We start from the raw sequence: 14,448 nt of genomic DNA, 5'->3' as shown, positions 1-14,448 counted from the left end.
GTACCCCAGTGTTTAGATTGCTGTAGGTTGGACACCTCTCCCCTCCAAGACACCCTGAATGACCTGTCAGAGAGGTAAGATCTGAACCATTAAATAACAGTGCCTGCAACGCCCAGTGACTCAAGCGTAGATAGCAGGATCTGGTGGTTTACAGTGTCAAAAGCAGCTGATAAATCCAGCAAGATGAGGACAGATGACATGATTTGATTATAACTGCAGATCAATGACAACTACTACTTTAACATCTGCAATTATATAAAATAAATAAATAAATGCAATGTATATGAACACATACAGACCCTTACAGTCTCTGATGTTACCAATTACAGTAAAACTACACATACATTTAGTCCTTATTTAGGTTCAAAACAACACGCAACAAATAGCCCAGTCAGTGCAAACCTCTCATCTGTATCTTTAATCTTCAGCAGCCCATGTAACCTCTGTTAGAGAGTAATTCCCTCATTCCGAGTTCATAATAGTCCAGAAGGTGATTAGTTAAACATGGCAGTTTGTTCATGTTTTAGGTTGCTGAAAGAATCATTTGCTGCTTTGTTTTTTTCCGGCTTCTCCTTTTTTTTTTTTTTTTTTTGGCGCTTCAGTCTCACATTTGTCTGTTTTGTTTGTGCTAGGTACCCTTTGCAAAGGGTACCCAAAAGTGGTACGGTACGGTTCACTTTTAGGTACCTTTTGACAGTGGAAACAGCCATAAAAGCATACCAAACTGTACCGTACCATACCACTCAGTGGAAATGGGCCATAATAGTTGATTTTCAAAGGATCATGCAATCAAATGCTCTGTATGCTCCGTTACATCACCCATCATACTCTGTTATTTAGAGTTTTACTCCATTATTAGGCATATCTGGAACAGCAGCATAACCTGCACTTACTCATATTTGAGTTTCCAGATAACCTCATTACGCACAAATGAGTCATGTCAGAGTTGTAGTAGTGTGTGTGTGTGTGTGTGATGACATTAGTGGTGACTCTGTCATGAGCAAGAGTTTTTCCCTCTTTTTATGAACTCCATGGCTATATAAGTCCTTCAGATATTTTTATATGAATTGTGAGATGAGAGAATCGAGGTTTTCTTTGTTTTGAATGTCTTTGTCAGAATGTTTGTGTTTGTGCCAGCAAAAACCCAGGAACATACTTTTTTATTCTTTGTAGATAGAAGAAAGTAGAATCCAGCAGTTAAGCTGTTATCGTCAGTAATGGAAAATTGTGTTTTCAAACCATTTGAGTGCTTTAAGGATTCAGGCCCGACACCACCCCTTCTGTCTGTTTTCGGTCTCGTCTTTTATATGCATGGTCAAATCACATTAGACACTCACCAGGAGGCTTCAGTCAAGTGTGAATAAGGGATGCGTGTAAGACTCTCCTCAGGTGCCTCTCATTTCTCAAGCAAAACTAATGTCAGCAGCGCAAAGTCTTATTTAAAGCCTTTCATCATTCAGATTGTGCTAACGCTACATGACAGGGGTTGTGTGGTCTGGAGGAGCCGATGTGGTCTTTAGTTTCAATCTTTTTAGTCTGAAACGTTTCAAAGAAATCAAAGATTATCAGAGTGTAGTAAAAACAAATCTTACTGCCTGAAATTGGTTCGTTAAATCAAATGAAATGATGAAATCAATATGAAAGTCAAATTGGCAAAAAATATTTGATAACTTTTATAACTAAAATGAGTTGAACTTGATTAAGTTGAAGTAAGATAAAAACATTTGTTGTCATGACTTTTTTCATACGTTTTACAGTGTAGATTCCAAACAAGCAACATTTCAGTCTTTTTACTTCTAAATCGATGCTTTTTCTTTTTAATTCAATAGACCAGCAATTTTAGAGTGGAAATTGTTTCTGAGTAAATCTGTTTTCGTCAGCGTAGAGCCACTGTTTTGCTGAAAAACATAAGCATTTATTTCCCTTTCAAGGTTTTAAAGTGTTCTGGCTGTTGGAAAACCTAAAATCAGGTCTTTCTCTCGCATACATTCCCTCTTATACTGCATGAGGAGAATGGAGACGGTTGAGAAATTTGATGCGGTTTAATCTAATTTGTCACACTTCAAGCTTCTGTTTGACTTTAGTACTGCACTAATTATTGAGTAATGCAGATGACAGCACCAGCCAGTCCTCCCTTCAGTCTTTTGTGAAGCCCCGAGCTGAAATGGTGTGTGTTTGTGCTTTGCATATGCAGTTTCTAATTTCACTGTTCTCATATCAAAATATCATAATCTGTAAGGGCTGGACTGTCTGTGTAACACTGTGTCTTAACTACACATAACAAGATTTCAGTAGTAGGCCCACATGGAATCTGCACGCGCAGAAATCCACAGATTTTTAGCTCATCGTTGAGTCTGTTTATTTACTTCTGGGTAAATTTATATTTATTCATTTGTTAAATTAATTTCAGTAATATTATTAACTAAAATAATAATGTTCAGGCGACGCTGTGGCGCAGTAGGTAGTGCTGTCGCCTCACAGCAAGAAGGTTGCTGGTTCGAGCTTCGGCTGGGTCAGTTGGCGTTTCTATGTCGAGTTTGCATGTCCTCTCTGCATTCACGTGTGTTTCCTCCGGGTGCTCCGGTTTTAGCCACAGTCCAAAGACATGCGGTACAGGTGAATTGCGAAGGCTAAATTGTCCATAGTGTATGTGTGTGAATGAAAGTGTATGGATGTTTTCCAGAGATGGGTTGCAGCTGGAAGGGCATCGGCTGCGTAAAACTTATGCTGGATAAGTTGGCTGTTCATTCCGCAGTGGCGACCCCAGATTTTTAAATGTCTTTAAAAAGGCATTTTTGGATCAGACCTGGGAGAACAATTGTCTTAAGAGCTCTTGCATAGACCCAGTGTAGTGATGCACAAGTGTTGTCACGATACTGTAATTTCTAACTTATGATATGATAACCCCCCAACCACAACCACCAATAATATAGCATAGACTTTCTATTTTGCTTTAGCTATATCATTTTGGTCGCTTGGGATGCAGTGACATGCAGTCAGTTTTGCGGAACAGATTCACCACTCATAAATTATCATAAAACTCATCGTGCTAGGAAGTATTAGGAAGTTTGCTGAAGGTGCAGCTGACGTACAGTGAGGGGTTTGTATCTTTAATAAATCATGACAGTTCATGTACATTGAAAAGTAAGAATAATTAATAAATACATATAAACAGTCCCTTAAAAGTGACCGAACCGTGCTCTGGCACGCTTCTTCCAACCGGGCCAGGGCCGGCCAACTGAACCGCACCTGGGCCCGATTCGGAGCACTCCTACAAATGCGCCAGGGCACGGTTTGGATTGCATATTGTGAGTGCACTCTAACTGGCTACTTGTAAGTTAAGTTTCAGTTTAGTTTGCACCGATTCTGGGTTTTAGGTAACACGAAGGCAGCTGCTCAATAATAGCATGGCAACAAAGAGTGAGTAAAGTCAAGCTTCCTTCATGTTACCTAAAACCCAAGATGGGTTCAAAAATTAACTAACACTTAACTAGCTATCCAGCTTCGTTGTACAGGCCCCAGATAATGAACCATGTGAAACTGTATCTGTACAGATTAGACTTTGGTGGGCTGTAACCATAACAGTAGCAAGTTATCTACTGTAGCAGCTCTTTTGCCTGTTTAACCCAGCTCAGACAGAGCCAGTTGTGATAAGGGGTGTGTGATCTATTACAACACTGGTGCAACATGGCTTTATTAAATGCTTTTTTGAGCCGTAACCCTTGTGTGCCGTTGAGGATGTTTTCTTTCACTCTGGGGGGATTTTAAGTCTTAATTTGGCCACAACTTTCTCCGTGTTTCAGCAAACTGAATGATTTTTGGTGACAAATCTTATTTTGACCCATATTTTAAGAAAATGCTTTGAAAATGTAAAAGAATAAACAGTACTTTAAATTTACTACCCTTTTGTTATGCTTTTGGCTTTTATAGCTCCATTGGCTTCTATTATAACCATATAATAATGGATTGTTGATAATTTTCCCTGTTGGGAAGAAGTTTTACTGTTGATCATTAGTTGCAGTGCAAAAAAAGCTTAATTTCTGCCTTCTATACCAAGTATTGTGTGTGTGTGTGTGTGTGTGCGTGCGTGCGTGCGTGCGTGCGCGCGCGCGCGTGCGCGTGTGCATGTGTGTGTGAGTGTGAGAGAGAGAGAGAGAGAGAGTATATTTCTACACACTATAATCTGCTGTTTTACTCAATATAAGAGCCAGAAACATTTTGCGTAGGCCTATCTAAAGGGTTAATGCTACCAACTGATGATAAACAGTTAAAATGATACATTTGACCTCTTCCCAACAGGGAAAACCACCAACAATCAAGAATACCTAATTATATAGTGTCATGGCTTTGCAATCAAAAATATCATTATAATGGAAGTCAATGGGGCAAAAACAGCCACAAACACAAGGGTAGTAAGTTTGAACAGTACACAAGGGTTAAATAATGGCATGAATCCCAGTAAATGAACTACTGAAAAACTGTAATATTAATTTTAAAATATGAAAAATAATATCAGTTGCAAAAACATAGTTTACACCATTTTATTTCAAATGTTACACTTAATGCTTTTAGCAAATTCAGACAGTTTGTAATGCCAATAAAAGATTGGCACTGGCTCAATCTGTGTAATGTGTGATGCAGATTTGGAAATATGGATTTTTTTTTTAAATATGCGAAGACCGTCTAAACGTGTGATAACTGTAAAGGTTGCCAGTCCCTGCTGAATTGTTTGGAAGTTTGATAACATTGCACTCTTGTAGGATTACTTTATTTATTTTGGATTGTGAAAGCAAAATTCTCCTACGAGAGTGATTATACGACCTTCCGGTGGTGAATGTGGTTATACTCATGAGGAGTATTATTTGGTAGTTTGGTAATTTATTTCACTAATTTGGCAACCATCAAACGTCATCTGGGAAAGGGTTCGAATTTCCGTTTGGTAAAAAAAAAAGTTAGTGTTACAGTTGGGACGACACTACATACATATACTGAGTGTGTTGGTGCATAAGTGCATAGTCTATAGTGTGCCATTTGGGACACATCTATAGAGATAACAATAATGCTTTTTGATTCATTTGACAGTTTTGTATTTGGGTTTTATTTATAGATTTTCTTTTTCTAAATAATTTACAACTACAGTATATACTTTGTTTAGTATTCTAATAAGGATTTGCAAATTTTCATATTGTTATTAGGGACCAAGCACCTAAGGTGCATAGGCCCTATTGGTATTGCTCTGTTTTTTATTATTGTTATTATTAGGGACCAAGCAACTATGGTGTATAGGCCCTATTCACCTTATTCTCCGCGTACGAGTGGGCGCAGCCATTTGAATCATTTTGGCTCGAAACTTCCGGTCTCATTCACTTCCATTCATTTTTAAACGTTAAAACAGCTCGTTTTGCTGCTTGGTGTTGCAAACTGATATTTTCTTATTATATTATTCGACTTTGTCTGTATTGTAATGCAAACACTTGTTTGTAGAGTAAGTAGTTTGCCTGTTTTTTGCCGTTTATTATTCCTAGTCATTTCTCCCATAGGCAACTGAATCGGAAGTTCTAAAACAATCGCAAAAACGCGAGCACTTACGCATTGAAGAATAAGGTCAATTGCTCTTGTAATTGCTCTTTCTTCTTCTTCTTTTTCTTCTTATTATTATTATTATTTTTTTTTCTAGAATGAATCACATTTTTGAGGGTCTTAACATGCTTAAACTAAAAAAAAAATTTGCACACAGACCAGAAGTGGTGAAAATTTACGTTTGTTATTGGTGTGAAAAGTGAGTCTGGCAAAATGGCTCAACAGCGTCACCTATGCACTTTTGATGAAGTGGCCCCCAAACTTCAAACATGCCAATACCTACAAAAAAGTCTCTTGGATTGAAATCTCAAACCCAACAGGAAGCCAACTGTTTTCTGTCATGAGCCTGGTGAGCCTACGTGCGTGAGCCTACGTGCGGGTCCCTTTCATCGCTGCTTGCAGCTTTATTTTTATTGTTGCTTTTATTCATTTGTTGGTTGGTTGATTGGCAATTGGCAAATTTTCTCTTGAACAAAAAATAAATGAATAAATCAAATACATGACAGTAACCAAACTGAGTAGATAGAAATACTTTGGTTTTATTTAAGCGTCAGATTAGTATACTTTTACATGGCCAAGTTACATGTGGAGCTTAATAATTATTGTTTAGAATTGTTTGTGACTGCTTTATATGTGTGCTTTTCCACTATGTGATGCAACTCTAGTCAATACAACTCTACGGTTCAGTATGACTTCGCTCAGTCTGCTTTTACACTTGTGTAGTACCGCTTCAAAGTGAGTGTGAATTCATTATATTGTGCCACCTCTGCTAACACCATATTCTTCCTCACTTTATCCAGCTCCGACTGGATCTGCCCCTCGTCACCTATTTACGATTATATTACTTTAATATGATTTCAAAGTTGTATGTCATTATTGTGCAGACATTGAATTAGCATTTTCATTTGTAGCATTTATAAAAGTGTTTATTTTCTTTTGTTCCTCCTTTTTCACACGTATATGTATTTTTGGCTTGTACAACTGGCTATAAAGATGTGTGAGACTGTTAAAAGCCTCAAGTCTTTTCTTCTCACCTCTCACTTCATCTCACCTGAGCAGGTTATAAATACTCAGTGACGTTTCACAATGAGAGGAACGTCTGCACACCGCATACTACCACCATACAGCCTTGTTAAGTTGTGTGCGACATTTGTTTAAAAATAATCCTACAACGGGTGTTGGGGACTGTTCATTTCAATCTAGTGGGATTTAGGCATGGCCCGGTATTCTGATAGTAGGGATGTAACGATTTACCTGACTCACGATTCGATACGATGAAGTCACTATTTTTTTTTTAAACAAAATTGTTTGAATCAAATTTAAGGTGAAGAGCCCTTTTTATTTTTTTCTTAAATGCTGCACATCTTTTGAAAAATTGTATATTTTGTGCCATAACTGAATTGCTATTTTAAAAACAAATTCCAAAAAAAAAAAAAAAACACCAAAGAAGATTCAATAATATAGACAAAATAAAACTGTGAATAAAACTGAATCTATCGGTTTGCAATATATTGAAACTAGAGCTGGGCGATAAAATCGATATCGGCCAAATAAAATTGTCAATACGGATAAAAAAAAAAGTTCGGTATGTAGTTTCGGTATGAAGCGCTATAGTTTTATTAAAACGTGGCTATTGAGCGCACGTTTTGGAACCATTGCCAATAAGCTTAGGGTGTCAGTTTGTCAATTCCAATGGAGGCATTCGCTCTGAACTTTTCCAAATGCCCTGAGCGCTATTACTAACCAATCTGCTTCACACTTTGTATGGAATTTCAGTAATAACGGCAGACTAATTACCTTAGACAAACGCAAAGCCTGCGCCCGTGCTTGTCACTTCAGGTCAGAATAACAACACAAGCGAAAATTAGTGCCATACAGCAGCCGTGAGGACATTGTAAATAAAAAAGGATGTTGCCAAAGTGGCTTTTTGGTTTCTTTTCTTGTGCATCCCAGCTACTAGCTCCACATCTGAAAGATTTTTTAGCATAGGAAGTAATGTCGTCATTCAGCTTCACAATTTGTAACGTTGCTGTATGTATTTGAATAATGATGGTAGGTTCCTTTACTTGAAAGTTTAAATTTGATTATCATAATTTGTTTTGTTTACAGAGTTTGAGGTTTACTGTGTCATTATTATTGACACCTTACAGATGTTGATCTACATTTACCGTTGAACACACTTTGTAACGTTTTATTTATCAAGTCTCTTTAACACTTATGTTTATTTCATTATAAAGTAATTAGATATTTTGTTAGAATATTTTTGTTTTTGACTATTAAAACTATTTCCTAGTAATGCTAGTAAATTAAAATAAAGTGTATAAATAAAACAAAAACCTAATTATCATAAATGTGTTGAAAGAATGAAAAACATTTAATAATTATCGATATGAAATGATGTGAAACATGATATTGTGATAAATATTTTTTCGCCCAGCCCTAACTGATGCCCTGTTTTTCTAGGCTTTATTGGTGTGATGGTCAGGAATGTTGTACCATTATTGCCTTTTTAGCATATAAGTAGATGATACAAACCAACCATACAGTAATGTGTGAATTGTGGAATGGGCTAAATCTAAATCTATTTTTTTTGACCCTCCCCTGACATTTAAAAAAATATATATCTCATTGGCGAACACATCAAATATGAAAGCCTCGTCCGTTGTATACTGCAAACTCGCATACATTTGCCTCGTCCGCCAGGCAAATGTATAAATCAGCCTTTTTGCACCGTGTGATCTCCGAAGCACTCGTCAGAGCAAGCGGAGCTACAAATCATCCGGTCCACGTGGGCTGGTTTTTTATTTATTTTTTTTTTGACAGTAGTTTTTCCACAGTCGTGATGGTTTATGTGCATCATATTCGTTGTTCTGTTAGTGCAAGTAAACGTCCTTTTGCAGTATTTGCACACAGTTTGAGTTTTGTCTGGCGCACCTCACTGCTGTCATTTTACTCTGCCGCCCCACCTCTTGCTCAGCGTCGATGTGCAGGTAAAGCAAGCTTGCGCCTGTAAACACAGCGCCCCTTCTGTTCAGAGCATGTAGCGCGATTCGTTCAACATTTCTACCTGTTTGAATCATCACATATTTGAATCCATTTTCAACCGGCTCACAGTGAATTATTACATCCCTATCTGATAGTATTATAAATAATTCAAATAAATCATTGACTTCTGCATTATCTTCCATTAGTTTCAAAAACAGATTTATTTACAACTTGACAGGGTGTCTTTGGATATCTTTTTTACCATTGGGTATAAAGTAAAGCCACTGCAATGTTCAGGCCTAAAGCATGCTTGGATGATAAGTGACTTATTTTTCCAAATGTTTCATGAATTGAGGGCTGATCAGTAGCTTTTGATGTGGATGCTTATTTTCTGCTTGAGAAACTGTTGCCCTAAAAAGCTAAATCAAATAGTTGTAATAAATTAAAACGTACATATACCATAGGAAAGGTACAACAGAACATTTTTTAAGTGTCTCTTGCAGCAAATCCATTGTTGCAGATAGTAATGATTCTATCTGGCTGGCCAGTATCTGCAGTGTCTACACATCATAATTTGGTAAGGGTATGGTTTGCTTGAAACCAGATACTCCATACAGTGGAAAATCACCAAAATCCTTACTGGACTGTGATGTACCACACCGTGCTGCAGGAAAGATCCATCAAAGACAAATATGATTAGTCTGATAAGACTTAATGTTTGTGTTGTAGTGAGTGATCATCGTTGGAAAGCGCTTTTATAGCTCTGATAAGAGGCTGCTTAAATACAGCCCATCCCCTTTCACATCTGTAGCTTTAGCAATGCACCAGGGATAGCTTAGTCAAGCACATGTATAATAAGTAGAATAGCTTTGTGGGAAGCTCTCAAGTAAGTTCTGAATATCAAAGATCTACAGACGTGGACGAAGTTGGTGGTATCCTTCCATTGAAGAAAGAAAAACTACAGTGGTCACTGATTAATCAAACATTTCTGAAAATAAACTAATGAAAATCAGATATTGCTTTCAAATTGTGCTTCACAGAAACATTAAAAAGGCAAACCAATCAAACTGGCCCGGACAAAATTTACGAGTTCCTATGATTGGACGATATTGCAGAAAAATGATCATGATATCATGTTTCATATCATTCGCTATAAAGAATTGGTTGTTTTTATAACAATCCATTTAGGAATATTAGGCTTTTTTTATTTAACCACTTCATTTTAATTTACCAACATTACTAAGGCAAATAGAGTTATTAGACAAAAACTAAAACATTTAAACAAAATATCTGATCTCTTTATAATAAAATAAACATAAGTGTTGAAGAGACTCTTAAACTTAATAAATAAAATGTTCCAAAGTGTGCAATGTTAAAGCGTAAACGCTGAACAATCAAAGCAACTTTAAGGTGACTATAATAATGATACAGTAAACCTCAAACTCTAAACAAAACAAATTATGATAATCAAATCTGAGCTGTCAAGTAAAGGAACCAGCCATCATTATTTAAATATTGCACGTTACAAATTGTGAAGCTGAATGACTATATTTGCTCGAATGTTAAAAAAAATCTTTGAGATAGGGAGCTAGTGGCTGGGATGCATAAGAAAAGAAACCAAAAAGCCACTCTGGCGACATCCTTTTTTATTTTTAATCTCCTCACTGCTGCTAGCCACCGCACTCATTTTCGCATGTGTTGTTATTCTGTCCTGAAGTGACAAGCGCGTACACGTGGTTTACAATGGGCTTTGTGCTAACGCTCCTCTGGCATCTCTCGTAACTTTGGAACTGGTATGCACCAGACCGAATCAGCATATGTATTTCGGTGCGTAATTTCGGAGCCACTGGTACTGCGACAAGAACGTAAAGTAGGTCGCACACTAGAAGCTCTGCTCGGCGACGCATAGTGTCGCACCAAGCAGCGCCATGCATTTTAGAAATCGCAAGCCGGCGGCTGTCCGCGAAGCTCAGCCACGACTCAGAACACTGTTCTTTGTTTCTGCCGCGCCACAGAGTGCCATCTGAATAGTTTCATTTTAAAAAACATGCGAATGTGCGCGTCTGGTGTGTGATACTATCAACTGTCATGTGTGAGCCGTGCCGTGGCTCTGAGCAGCGCATCCGATAAGTGACGCCCTTAAGAAGCATCAAGGGGTGCATCAAAGGCACACATAAGTACGCGTTGTCACACCATCTCTATTTATTCTAAACAGCTTTGAGGGATACAGACAGCATCAGCAATGTCAGACGTTTGTTCTTGTTGCTTATAGAAGGAAAAACTCGCAGTACGGCGCATGCGCTGAGTGGCTCCGCTCATCAACACGCATGATCGCATTCATCAAATTTGCCTAAACTAAGCATTCTAAAGTATGGCTATTTTTACAAGCAAGGATTCTAACACGCCAACATGCAGCAGGTACTTTACAAAAGTTGCGTGTAAGGGGGGAAACACGTCAAACTTATGAAATATGAGGGCTCATGGAATCAACTTAAAGGTGAGGAATGGACTGTCTTTGACAGCTTGTGACATCATCTGGCACTTTCAGTGAGTACGTTTACATGGACACCAATACTCTGATTTTAATATGATTAAGACAATACTCTGATCAAGAGTCTACCACGTAAACAGTGATTTTTGATTATCTTAAAGGACCACAGGCACAAACTGCGGAGGAAACATTTTTAGGCTGGTGATGCAATGACGTTAATGGATCTATGTGCTCTAACATGTAACTGGGAATCATGAATGTAACATTCAAAAAGCTACTCATGTAAACACCTGAATCATATTATTGTCTCATTAAGATTAAGGCAAATCATTAGATCACTGATGTCCATGTAAAAGTAGTCACAAGCCCCAAACCCAGAAAAAAGGTGTTCCTTGATTTTGATGACAGCCTTTCCACAGGTTAGTAGTAAGCTAATGTAATGTTAATAGCCAATTTTGCATTCATGCTAACAAATAAATGATCAAAAGAAATATAATAATGCAATTAAAATATATAATATATGAATTGATGTTTACTTTAAACTTATTATAAATATATATTTATATTGTTCAATTATAATGATTCATTATATATTTTTTTGTCAAATAATTTTGTGGCTAAAAAGTATCGGTTCTGACACTGTTTTGGCACTGGTACCGTTTTAAAAGTATTGATTTAGCACTGGTATAGAAATAACCCCAAACGAGACCCAACCCTACTCGTAACTAGGCTACCATCAAGCATTTCCTTAGAGGATGACAAACGGACAAAACGATTGCTGCTGTTCTGATGCAAGTTTATGGAGAAAAGTACGAAGCACTGTAGTTTTGGGTGCACTGTGTTTGTCTGATTTAGTTAGTCTGCCATTATTACTGAAATTTGTGTATTGGTTATCTATTGGTTAGATCTACTTGCATGAATCTTAGTGCACTCGTGGCATTCGGAAAAGTTGAGATGTTTTCTATGTTCAGCTGTAAAATGCACGCGTCACCTGTGTACAGCTTGCACAACATGTGCGCAAGTGCAAGTTGTGCTCCTCCATTGGAAATTACAGACTTACACCTAAAGCTTATTGGCATTCCTTCCAAGGTGCGCGCTCAGCAGCCACGTTTAAATAAAACTATAACGCTTCATACTGAACTTTTTTTAATTATCGATATGTTCTGTTAGCTGGTGACCAGCTGGTCCTCTAGCTGAGTTCAGCTGATTGGTTCTGTTAGCTGTGGAGAGGCTAACCCTCACACAACAAGTTTGGTGCAACAAACTTGATCATAACGGTCACATTTCCTCCACCTAAATACACAATTCAGACTTGGGGTAGCATTTGGGGGTACTTTTCTGATCACGCAAGCCCTGAGTTGTTTAATCTCAAGCCCTGGCACAAATACGCAGATTGTTGAATGCCTCCCCTGTGCATGATGAATTCCTGATGGAAAGTGTTTGGGCTGATGCCCCTCATCTGAGCAGGTGTCGAGCAGAGTTGTCTTTCCTCTCCAATCTACTCATTGAAACAACACCGATTCCCTGTGATCGACCTGACCTCTCAACTCATTTTGACTGACAGGTAGTTTTTGATTGATTAATGCAATCAGTTAAGTAGTTCAAACTAATTTAAGTCATATTAAATATATTCTTTTTTCTTTTGCTCGGGAGCTATATTGTTAGACTGCCCGCTCCCGTTCAAATTACACATTAGAGCCCGCGGTATACCATATTACTGTATTACCACGCAAGCCTACTCTAGGCTAGTATTTAACTGTACACTCCAATGCTTATAAAGAAGAGAGCTTGTGTGTTCGGCTGAGTCATGTAAAGACTGATTTATCATGTCGTGACCCACGGCGCATGCCTTGCGCGTTGCTGTGCGTTTATACTTCTGCGAGCTGTTTATGTTGCCCTGCAATAACACTTCCAAAACGCTAGCTGGCAGGGGGTTTTTATGTTCCTCTGTGTCAAGTTTCTTCGCTGGTGTTTTGTTTTTTCTGAATGCTACCTAATGTACAAGTAGTTAACTTGCTCATTCTGAGTTGGGAGCAGCGTTTATTTGAGAGCGCACAAGAAGATCTGCGCTCAGTGTTGCCAGATGATGCTGACTGTTTCCAGCCCAAAAGCTGTCGAGATCACAAGCGTTTATACACTGTTCTAAGCATATGTATGCGAAGAACGGGGGCTATGACATCTCTTTGGGAGATCAAAACAGGTTTATGAGGGCAGACCAGGGCTGGCGGACACACCGTGGCAAAACCGCCCAAATTTTCACTACCTGCCTATGTCACTTTTTACCCGCAAAAATAAATTCAAAACCGCCCTATCTGGCAACACTGTCTGCGCTTGAGCAGCGCGTATTTAAGGGCGCGCAAGAAGCTTTGTGCACGAGCAGAGGAAATCGGCACGCAAGCAAAGAGATTTGCATGCTGTAGGCTATTACATGAATGCGATCTCGACTCGTAATACTGTGCTTACGACATTTGTCATTGAAATAGCGCCACAGGTAGTTAGTAGATCTTTGTAAAAAAGGCTTGCCGCCACAGTTGGAAAAAATCCTTGAGGAAACACTGTGTAGTCATAATGTAAACACAAAACAGAGGTTTCCAGCTGGAGTTACTTCATTGGACTCGACATTTGGAAACATTCAACTGAAAGGGTTTGCGCTGCACTCGGCTCTGCCCATACTTGTCACTGCTACCAAGCCGACCAATCACAATTTTCGATACACTTGAGAGGTGTGCGTCGGGATTAGCCACGATGAGTGGTATGCTACATCGCAAAGACTGCGCTGGACCATACGCATTCGCTTGATGCAGAAGTGTAAATCATCCTTTAATGTACTTGCAACTTTTATGCCAAGAATTAATGTAAAAACAGCTCATTATGAACACTCGTAATTCACTTAAACCTTTCCTACCTTTATTAAGGATTATTTTAGGTTCAAGTGGTATGTGTAAGGATTTGGAGGCAAGCAGATTATGGCTGTTTTTGAAGCATACAGTGGCATCTGTTGGTAAAAATTAAACTTATAATCTATTAAAGAGAGAAACGCAATGTATTCGCAAAATCTCAGATTAGATGCAGAATCATTTCTCGATTCATTTATCACCACAGCTGTAAAAACAGGTTACAATTAGCTTGTTTCTGCATGTGTCTTTTATTTATTGAAGCATTTGTAGCTTTAGGCTTGTTCAGTTTAAGCAATGCACAATATTACAGTTCTAAAGTGAAAGCGTCTGTCAGCTGTGTGGTAAACAACAGAAACCTTTTTGGATGGTTTTCTTTTATTTTCAAAGTTATCTAGCAGACTTTTACATCCCATACACCCCATAAAGTAACATATTATTACATGTCTTAGGTTAGGTCACCACTTAATTTTTTGTTTATAACCACAATAACGAAAA

The 14,448-nt window shown here is 38.1% G+C and overlaps 1 protein-coding gene across 1 annotated transcript in view; it reads left to right on the top strand.

Moving 5' to 3' along the window:
• The window catches only part of zzz3 (zinc finger, ZZ-type containing 3), a 66,938-nt gene that overhangs the window by 9,753 nt on the left and 42,737 nt on the right, over nucleotides 1-14,448 (top strand). The window lies entirely within an intron of this gene.

Source organism: Danio aesculapii, chromosome 2, assembly GCF_903798145.1.
Source record: "Danio aesculapii chromosome 2, fDanAes4.1, whole genome shotgun sequence".
Lineage (NCBI taxonomy): Eukaryota > Metazoa > Chordata > Actinopteri > Cypriniformes > Danionidae > Danio > Danio aesculapii.
The sequence above is the reverse complement of the archived record's forward strand: the minus strand, read 5'-3'. Positions and strand labels throughout refer to the sequence as shown.